Raw genomic sequence first — 11,008 nt, forward strand, 5'->3', positions numbered from 1 at the left:
GCTTCAGGATAAGGTAAATCATTGGACTCATAGATGGCTTTCTACTGCTGCCCAGGTTACTCTTCTTCAAGCTGTTATCCAAGCTCTTCCTACTTATTGAAGCATGGTTCACGCTGCACCTATTTACTTTCTCAAGGAGTTCGATGCTCTTTCTCAACAATTCCTTTGGAGTGGTAATTTGCGTAGTACTAAATGGAGCTTGGTTAATTGGGCAACTATTTGTAGGCCTAAAAAGGAGGGTGGTCTTGGTCTTCGATCTGCTCTATTGAGTAGTCAAGCTTTGGCTGCTAAACTTTATTGGCGATGGTGCTCTGGAAAACATCAACTTTGGGCTCATATTATCACTCATAAATATTTTCATGGTGCTGATCCTTGCTCTGTTTCTACACTTCCTCTTGAAGGTCGTGGCTCAATGGTTTGGCATACTTTGAAGACAGGTGCGATGTTGGTAAAGAGGGGTCTGTTTTGGATATGTAAAGGAGGTTCTCAGGCTTTGTTTTGGTCTGATTCTTGGGATGGATTCCCTTCCATTTTATCCATATACCCTCATCTTCAACCTCTTTGTGACTCTTTTCTTGCCGCTAGATGGGATAAAGTGGCTCATTACAAGGCTCCTTATCAATTGGGACCTGTTGTTGGTTATAGATGGAAGCATTCTTCTGATTGGCCTCCTAGAGGTACAGACATGGATCCTCAGGAGCTTTCTCAAATTATGGCCTCTAGAGAGTGTTCTTCTTTGCTTGGTCCAGATGTTTTGGCTTGGGGCGGTACCTTGTCTGGTAAAAATCATGTCTTTGTCGGGTATCAGGAGATAACTAGACAATTATTTGGGGATGCTGAGGTCCCTTGGTAGAAGCAAGTTTGGAATAAAGTTTCTTGGTCCAAGTGCAATTTTTTCATGTGGCTAGTGGCTCACAACCGTTGTCTTACTTGGGATAATCTTTGCAAACATGGATTTCAGGGCCCCTCTTATTGTGTTTTGTGTGGTAATGGAGAGGAGTCTGTCTCCCATATGTTCTTCCATTGCTCCTATTCTACTCAGATATGGCACCTTTGGTGGCGCGCTTGGGGTTGCTCTTGTCGGCATGCTTCCTCTTTGCCTGAGTTCTGGGCCTGCTTGGGTACTGCTCCCTCCAAGTCTTCTTTTGTCCATGCTGCTTGGATTGCTGGCCCATCTTTCATGCTTTGGCATATCTGGTTGGAGAGGAATCGTCGCATATTCCAAGATGTTCGGCTTGGTGTTTTGCATCTTTGGTGGAAAATATCACATTCTCTTCAAGAAACTATTCTTGTGAAGTGTGAGCTTGATGGGGGTATGGATCCGGTTGATCTTGCTATCTGTAATCGCCTCAATTTTCATCTACAGGATGGGGCTGCAGCTCATAGGTTCCCTTCTATGTCCAGGCAGCTTCATCATCAGAGGAAGGGTCAAGTTAACCGGGATGGGCACTGGACTCCTCCTCCCTGTGGAGTTCTGAAAATTAACACTAATGGTTCTTCCCGTGGGAATCCTGGTCTGGCTGGTATTGGCGGAGTGTCTCGTTGTAGTTCTGGGGATGTTAAATTTTTCTTCTTCGTTCATAAGGTTGATTATACTAACAATCTCATGGAAGCTCAAGCTATTTTATATGTTGTGGACCAGTGTTGCTTGCGGGGATGGAGTAAGATTATCTGTGAGTCTGATTCCCAAGTAGTGGTGAACATGCTTTCTTCGCAAGAGCTTGAGGATGTTAGTTGGCAGCTGGCTACTATTGTTAAGAAAATTCTTTTCTTCTCTTCCTCTTTTCAGTTCATTAGGTTCACATATATTCCTCATGAATGGAATAGAACTGCTGATTGTTTAGCCAAATGGGCATCTAGTCATGATCCAGGTTGGAATATTAGGGATAGGAGGCAACTGTCCTTTGAGATGGTGCAAGAATTTGATGATCTTGTTGCTCAGGATCGAGCTCCTTGTTGAGCTCTCTTTGTTGTATTCCTTTCTGTCTTAATAAATTTTGACCCCTCTTTTTGCAAAAGAAAAAAAAAAAGTATGCAATTAATATTTTCACATGCCTCTAATCTTTGGAAATATGCAAGCATAATATGCTTTGTTCTCTATCTTGATTGTATTTCTTTTTCCAATTTTCTACTCTTGAGATTTTCACATGAAAATGGGTTTTAAGATGAATGGAAAAATCATAGTTTTATAATTTCTTTAAATTTCAATGTGAATTGCCTAATTGTTGCTCAAATCTAGATTTTCCAATATAAATTTCAACAACATGATTCTACTGTTTAATTCTCACAAAATTTCCCAAATAATACATGAACCAAATTCTATTTTTGAATGCAAGCCAGAATTATTCCATAGATATCATCATATATATTTTAACAAATAAATTTCACCAATGTGGTAGGCATGAGATAGACAAATTTTCTAAAATAATTTATTCTCAAACCCTACCTTAATTCGATAGCTTGACAAAATGATGAACACATACAATCCAAATATTCCTAATCCTTCAATAATTTATTAACTTCGATTCCCAAATTTCTCTTCCAAAACCTGTGTGTGTTCAAATGACCAAATAAAACCTCTAATAAAGTTCTCAAACCCTAGTTAGGGTTTCTAACCTCTGATTTTGATATAAAAAATAATTAACTTTATGAAATAATAAATAATATAATTTATTTAATCTTCTCATACACTTAATGCACTTTTTATTTAAAATATTATTTTCATTGTCTTTTCTCCACTTAATTATTATGCAAAACATTTTTTAAAGAACAATTTATTATTTTAATTTATAATACTAATTAAATCATATTATTTAAATGCAACTCTAATATAATCATTATTAACTAAACAACTACAATGAATCAATATTAAAACTTTAATATTTTAATTCTTGTTATCCAATTTCTCAAATTAGATTTTTAAAATTAAATCTTTTTAAAGCACACATTTAATTCATTTCCAACTAAACAAACATCATTGTATTTTAATTTCTCTTTAACCAATTTTCCAAATTATTATTTTAAATTAAGTCTTTTAAATTAAAGCACATATTTTAATATTTTCTTTTTAATCAAATAAAATTTAATAATTTTCAATATTATATGATTAATTCAAATATCATAATTAAATCGTTTACCAAATAAATCACATAGCCAGATGCACATAAAAGCAACATTAACAAAATTAAACAAAACTTAAAATCAAATAACATACTCAAAGATAAACTCGTATGTTTAAAATGGATAAGTAGTCAAATACATGTCCTCCTTCTCAAAACAAGTAATTAGGATATGGTTGGAACTAGACCTAAACATTATCTCTCCATTCTCACCATTGAGTTATGGTGATAGGGCACGTTCATCCTAACAATTCAAGAAAGTCATTGTCTGATGTTTATAAACCTACATAAAAGAAAAGCATGCATATGTGCATATATATCTAAGCTAAATAGGCAATGACATGGAGTGGTGCATTGTGTAGATCCTGACTAGCAAGTGAATATGAATCCCTCCCTAAACTATATCAGGCACGTCACATATAAAAGTAAAATAGATAAGCACACCATACACATGCAAGTATGGGGTAAGTATAATAATAAATGTTGAATATAAATAACATCATATTCTAACATGAAAATCTCATCGTTATGAGGATATAATAAACATCTTTCAAAGACAGGTCATATGACATCATCATGAAAGTAATTTCATTAACTAAGAGAAATTAAAGCATCATCACTGCAAGTAGGCAATCATTACTACCTGACATAATGAATTACTCAACATATCAAAATATTGCATTTTAAATATCAATTAATGACTAACACATTCCACAAAAGAGTCATATAGGACTTTAGCAATAAATTTTACAATGATAGAAAGGGACGAGTATTAAACTAAATATTAAGTGTCAATGTAAAAATCGATCAAAAAAATGATCAACAAAAATAGACTTTTTAGTTCAATTGATTCAAATAGAATAGTTTAGGGATTGTTATTTTTGGAAAAAATAATATACACTATAGAGTTGATAATGTTGTGCAAACATTATCTCCTAGGGTTTCTAAGGTTCTAGGTTAAAACAAAAAAGCCAAAATAATTTGCCTCACCAATTGGATTTTACAAAGGTTTGATTAAATATGCTTAAATTTGTTCACAAATATTGGCTTTAGTATTTGTCAAAAATATTGCAATTACATATGTAATTTTAAACTAATAAAAAATTCCAATGCAACTTCATTAGAGCAATACGAGGACATCCTTCAAACAAACTCACTAACCATGTTTGCAAAAAACATACTACAATAGCCAACCATAGAAGGAGATTTAACCACATCTATCCTCAAGATTCCAAATAACAATATTTTTCTTATCTCTTCCTTTACTCCAACTTCATTCCAAGCACAATAGGTTCCATTATAACCCCATCAAGACAAAGCCAACCAAAAGTATCTTCTAAAACCATAATTCACACTTAAATACAATTATTATATTACCATGTGTCATCCATCAAGTATAAGAACCTTGATTACCAACATCCCTTGTGACTCCCTAGGTCATATGAATCACATTTGAAGACAACTTCTCGTGCGAACTAGTGCAAGAGCACCTAAGGAACAAAAACACAAGGAGGATAAGATATCTTATGTGAGATATTTAAATTCAATTGAGTCATTTGTAATGTATTTGAGTCCATTTTGTCAAGGTGTAAAGGCTAGACAAGCCATTTTTAATGAGTTATCAAAATTGTGCAAGGAGGTCTTAATGTAGTCAAAAAGGTTTAAATGTGTTTGTAAACTCAAGTAAGAGTTAAAATATTGTAAATTGTGGTCAATATTCCATTATGACATATTTGTAATGTCGGCACAAAATTGTGAGATTAAAAATGTTGAAAATGTAAAAGTTGCTTAAAAGTTGCAACATTGCAAAAAATGCAAAAAGGGTTAAAAGCATGTAATAGGTTGGTTTAAAAGTTGGTTGGGCAGTTGTAAACTACCAAAAATTCTATAAAATCATTGTAATGGTCATTCCAAATCACGAATGGTGAATGAGAAGAAGGAAACATTTTGGATCTATTTTGGAGCTTTTCTAATATAGTGATTTTGATTGGTTTTTCAGCTTTTGTGTTCATTCTAGGTCTTGTATGACCATGTACAACCTAGAAACCATGTAAAATATGTATATATTTATATTATGATGAATAATATTCCTTTTGGTTTTTGGTTTGGAATTATTATGTGGAAAAATGAATAAGTTATGAGTGTTTTGGTAAAAGTTGTTATTTGCATATTTGAGGATGCCTGACTACAATCTGATTGAAATGCTTGGTATGGCCATTACAATGCTTTTTGCATTTTTTTGCACAGTTTAAAAGTTACAACTTTAAAGCAACTTTTACATTTTGAACATTTTGATCTCACAATCGACATTACAAACATGTCATAATGGAATATTAATCACCATTTACAATATTTTTACCCTTCCTTGAGTTTAAAAACACATTTTAACCTTATTAACCACATTAAGACCTCCTTGCACAATTTTGATAGCTTATTACAAATGATTTGTCTAGCCTTTACACGTTGACAAAATGGACTCAAATACATTACATATGACTCAATTGAATTTAAATATCTCACATAAGATATCTTATCCTCCTTGTGTTCTTGTTCCTTAGGTGCTCGTCCACCATGAACACAATTTTTTATGAGTAAAGATCATCAAAATTGCTAAAATGGTTAATGGAAGGCTTATAAGACAAAATATCAATCCTCATTTCCATCTATGTGAAAGGCATTTTCGTACAGGAACTCCATCAAGACCTTAAACCCAACAAAATCACATTTTTAAAAATCTTCAAAATCCTCCAAATGATTCTATATGAAATTATATAAGAGAGAACTTCTAAAAATCTCTTGAAACATCACTAAAGCAGTGTGGCACTAATCAATTACCACACAATAAACTACACATAATCTTGATTCTATAGTAACTCATGATCATAAGAATCAAATACCAATTCCGCATCATTATACTTGTTATAGCTATAACCTCAACATCTAATAATCAGCATAATAATATCACACTATTACATTGTTTAAGTAATGTTAACGTCAACACAAAATGTAATAAAAAAACATGCAATCAGTGTAATTTGATATTAACTTGCCAAGCACACAATAATTTAATAATAGTTATCATGTTTTTCTTGATTATACAATTTTAAAAGACATTGTAAAATCCTTAATTTCAAGAACATGGGGACATTTTATAAATCACAACATTTATATCTATATTAATATTCTAGCTCATCATCAAATTAAACTCTACTTCAAACCCGACTTAATTGTGACTTGTAACTAACCATATAGGTATGTACAATATTTGAAAGACTAGATTTTTCTAGATTATAGGATAAGTGGTTTATTAGTTTGTTTTGTTACAATAGGGGAGGCTAGAGAAATTCTTAGAAATATTATATGGTTTTCCCAAATAAGAAGATTCTAATCATATCCGTTTGAGGCTTGAATTAGCCTATCTTCATATATAAATTGAAACAATATTTTTGCCTCAGAAAGAAGGAGAAATCATGTATGAAAAATACATATCGTATTTCATTTAGAGGAATTCATACTTTCTGCAAGTGAGTGCTTTTCCTATGTGCTATAATTCTGGGTTACATGATTCTAATCATTTTGGTATCAGAGCCAAGTATTGAGCTAGTATTGGTGAGGAAATTGTTTTGCACGAAAGAATTCTCCAATTAGGAGTTGCACTGGAAACCAGTTGGACTGATAAGTCCTGTGTAATTTTTTCAGTATTGATTGGCTTCATAATAGCAGTCGAATTGGTCCCCTTTCCCCTAATTATATTGGTGAAGAGTTGAACTTGGGCAATTCCAATTAAAGCAAGCGATCATTATTTGAGAAGACAGATTGGACACTGGTTCACCTCATGTACCTGTTGCTCGTGTGATGTCTTGGATTAAAAGATCGGTGGTTGTATCCATAGATCATCATTTTGGGTACTTCATAAATTGATTTCAGTTTGTAAAGATCTTATTTGTGATCACATGGATTTCCAAACCCAGTATCCATATTGGTACATGTGTCAACTGAGGTCTTTTTTGTTGATTCTCACCATTTGTAGAGTATTTATTTTGTTGTGAATCGAATTGTTGTGGAGGTGTCTAGATAATTGAGTTTGAAGTTGATTATATTTTGCCAAAGTCAATTTGGATGAGCACAGAGGTGACAAATAGAGGTGAGGTTTAAGCATGGATTTGTTGGGTGAGCATAGAGATTTTTGCTACTCTTCTATTATTATTATTATTATTATTATTATATATATTTTAGAGATGCATAGTCAAGTTATTATTGGAGCAAAGAATCCGTATGAAAAAGATACTGAGAATTGTCTGGTTGTTGTGGAAAGTCACCAAGGAAAGGTGATGACAAGCATTTGATTGTATGTAGCAGCAAAAAGAGAAGAAAAATTTGGGGCAGCCCTTATATTAGAGGTTGCATCATCAAGATAAGATAAATATATTAATGTCCGACGAGAGAACAACTTCCAGTTAAGGTTGGGTAGAAGTTGTTGAGACAATTCTGCAAGCTATGAATGTGGGTAGAGTTGTTTGAGGAAAGAGCAAATGAAGCTCTTGAAAGTAGGTAGAGTGCCGAATCTTAGAAGAGAGGAAGTGGAAGCTCAAAGTTTCGAAGAGGAAAATCCAATGTTACCAAAAGGCCAAGTTTAGAAGAGAGGATCTTGGTGAGGTAGTTTTAGCAGGGTGAAACAGACTTGCTATTACAGAGGCTCCATGCAGCTCACAAGTGTATGAGAGAAAGGGGAAGAATGAAGATGAATAGTGATGATCATGACAAGAGTTTAGATGTAAGCCACAATAGTAAAGAGGAGAATGCCAAAGTAAATGGCATAAAAATGAGTCCAGAGGAATTAGACAAAGAAATTGTTGAGATGAAAGAACAACTTAATTTTAATGAAGATGTTACTACACGAAAGTGAGAGAGACCAGAGGTATGGATGGAGAATGAAGAAGAAAGTTATATGGCCTGTTAAGAAATTATTAACAAGAAAGATGAAGAAGTAGAAATGTGTGATGAATATTTGGTTGCAAGAAGAACTCGGAGAAACCAAGCTTGAGGAAGAAGAAGTTTACATATGTGAACCTGGATGAGGGGGATTTCTTGGAGGTATTAATGCTAGACATGATGATAGTCTAATTCATTATATAGAATGGTCAGATCAGTGCAAGGAAATGATGTTAAAAGGATCAATAGAGATTGAAAAATCTCTAAATTTTCAAAATAATCATTTGAGTGTGACTGCATGTGGTGATCATGGACAGTCCCTTGAAACTTTCATTAAGATAGAGGGAAGTGGAGGAGGGAAAAGTTCAGATTCCATTATAAGCAAAGACAAAGAGGAAATTTTAGATGTAATCATCACGAATATTGATGAAGAATTACAGTTGTTGAAAATTTTGCTAAAAGCACCAAAGGCAAAGGGAGAGATATGAATCAATGATAGAAAATATTTAGAAATACCGAATGTAGAAGAGATGCTTAAAGCATCTAAACATGGTGAAACGTTTATCAGTGATCAAATTGATTATGTGTATGCAAGTGATGCATAATGTGAAGATGAACAAATTCCAAAGTTGTTATGAAGAAGGATGCAACTAATGCGAAGGTTGCAGAAATTACAAACAACATGAGAGTAGAGTTCAATCAGTCGATTGAAATAGCACAAAGAGTTCAGATAGACTCTTTACAAATAAATGAAGATAGGAGTAAGTGTGAAGGTGTATTTGTTTACTCGCATCCACTTGATTTGATTGTTATCATAGTTGGAAGAGTTCCACTTGAAGTAGTAAGAAAAAGCATGATGAGACGTAGTAGCAGCATATCAACACATACAAGAGATGAAAATGATAGCAAGTAATGAGGACAACGACAACAAAAAGTTTGGGATCCAGGAGGGAAAAAGTCAAAGTAAATGTACCTACAATATAAAATTGTCAAGCAAGGTACAATCAACAAATGCAATTCAGTTGGTCATGGACAGGAGTTCATGAATAAATATTTTTGTTCCATGGATTCTAATCTGATCTGTTTCAGGCTTGAATTAGCTCATCTTCATGTATAAATTTGAAGCAATAATTTTGCCTCAGAAAGATGGAGAAATCATGTATGAAAGATATATCTCCTATTTCATTTAGAGGAATACATATTTTTAATCCTACTTGCTGATTATGTAATTGATGTGCTTCGGATATAGTGGAGAATGTGGAGAAGCGTTGGATGCCAGCTGGGCTAGGGTTTTTCCCTAGCCTGTTCTTGGTGTTTGATCTTTACTATTTTTCTGTTCTGTTTGGATTGCTAGCTACTGGACATAATTTACGTCGGTGTTTTTGGAAATCTTTTGCAGTCAATTTTGGATTGGGGTTTTATTGTTTGCATGGCAGGGCCTGGGATTTCTTCTCCGTTGGTGAGAATAGATGGTTCTTCTCCAACTATGCATGCAATGCAATCTGAATCGTTTTATTCAGGGGAGAGCTCCAAGCTGAAAAAAGTTAATGGTTGTTTTCCGCGTAGCCATGATCGCCCTGTTCTGGTTATTCCTCCAACGGCTGTAATGGAGGACATTGATTATTGGACCAAGCATGCTTTGATATGCAAATTTCTTGGAATCCGAATTTCCCTATCCACTCTTGAGGCATGGATCCGCCGCTCATTTCAGGTGGAAGGCGATATGGAGATCATGTTGGCGGGGAATAGTTATTTTTTTGTTGTATTCTCTTGCATGTCTGATCGGGATCGTGTTTTTGAAGGAGGCCCTTATTTCTACAACCATGTGGGGTTATTTGTCAAACCTTGGCATTCAGGTTTTAATTCTGCTGAGGATCTCCCTTCAACAGTGCCAGTTTGGGTTTGCTTGCCTCGTCTTCCCTTAGAATTTTGGCGTGAAGACATCCTTCGACAAATTGCTGCTTTGTTGGGGAAGCTGGCTGCGATCGCACATCAATCCCTCGATAAAAAGGTTATTTCTTATGCTAGAATTTGTGTTGAAATTAATTTGAATAACCCATTACCAGATTCTTTGGAAATTTGTATGGAGGATTTTTCTTGGGTGCAGCAATTAGATTATGAATCTCTCCCTTTCCGTTGCCGGATTTGTCATGAGTATGGTCATTTACTGCGTCAATGCCCTCGTAACTCAAGTTTCAAAGGAGTGGATGGTTCTACAGCTGGCAATACTGGTGGTTTGGCAGATACTATAGGGAAAGGACAATCTCAAATGGCTAATACTACCAAGGGGATGAATCCGCAAGATGCTACAGGTAAGGGTAAGGCTCAAATGTAGGATAAGGATAGATTTACACTTGTTCGCCCTCGTGCTAAGGGTCGTTGTCAAAAGAGGCCTTTGAAAGAAAGATTATCTGATTCAAGTTTTAACCGCTTTGAGGTGCTAGATAGTATGGTTCTAGAGGAGGGTATTCCTCCTCCTATCTCTTCTGATCTAGTTTGCCCAGATGAGAGATCTGTTCCTAATGATGCTTGTGGGGCATCCCAAGTTGTAGTATATCAGAACTGTGAGGTCCCTGTAGCTCCTGTGACAGAGGCTCTGGTGACTCCTGCAGTGTTGGAGGATAATGATGTTGTTTTAGTTGATTTGGTTAAGGATGTGCTACCATCAGGTAAGGGCAAGGGTTCTCCTCTCCCCTTGGGGTTTATGTCTCGACCCTTTAAGCGGGCTTCTTCTACTCCTCCTCTAAGGAGTGGGCGCAAAACAGACCAAGAGAAGATTAAACTCATAGGAGATATATTGATTGAGTCTGGTTCAATGAAACCTTTGGATTCTCATTTTCCCAATTCTACCCAATGATGATTATTCTCTCATGGAATGTAAGGGGGTTGAATAGCATCCCTAAACAAAAGGCTATTCATAACTTGGTGGTTGATCATAGCCCTGATGTTTTTTGTAT

This window comes from Cupressus sempervirens, chromosome 9 (assembly GCF_028749045.1).
Source record: "Cupressus sempervirens isolate cs-2001-9-10 chromosome 9, ASM2874904v1, whole genome shotgun sequence".
In the NCBI taxonomy this organism is placed as follows: Eukaryota; Viridiplantae; Streptophyta; class Pinopsida; order Cupressales; family Cupressaceae; genus Cupressus; species Cupressus sempervirens.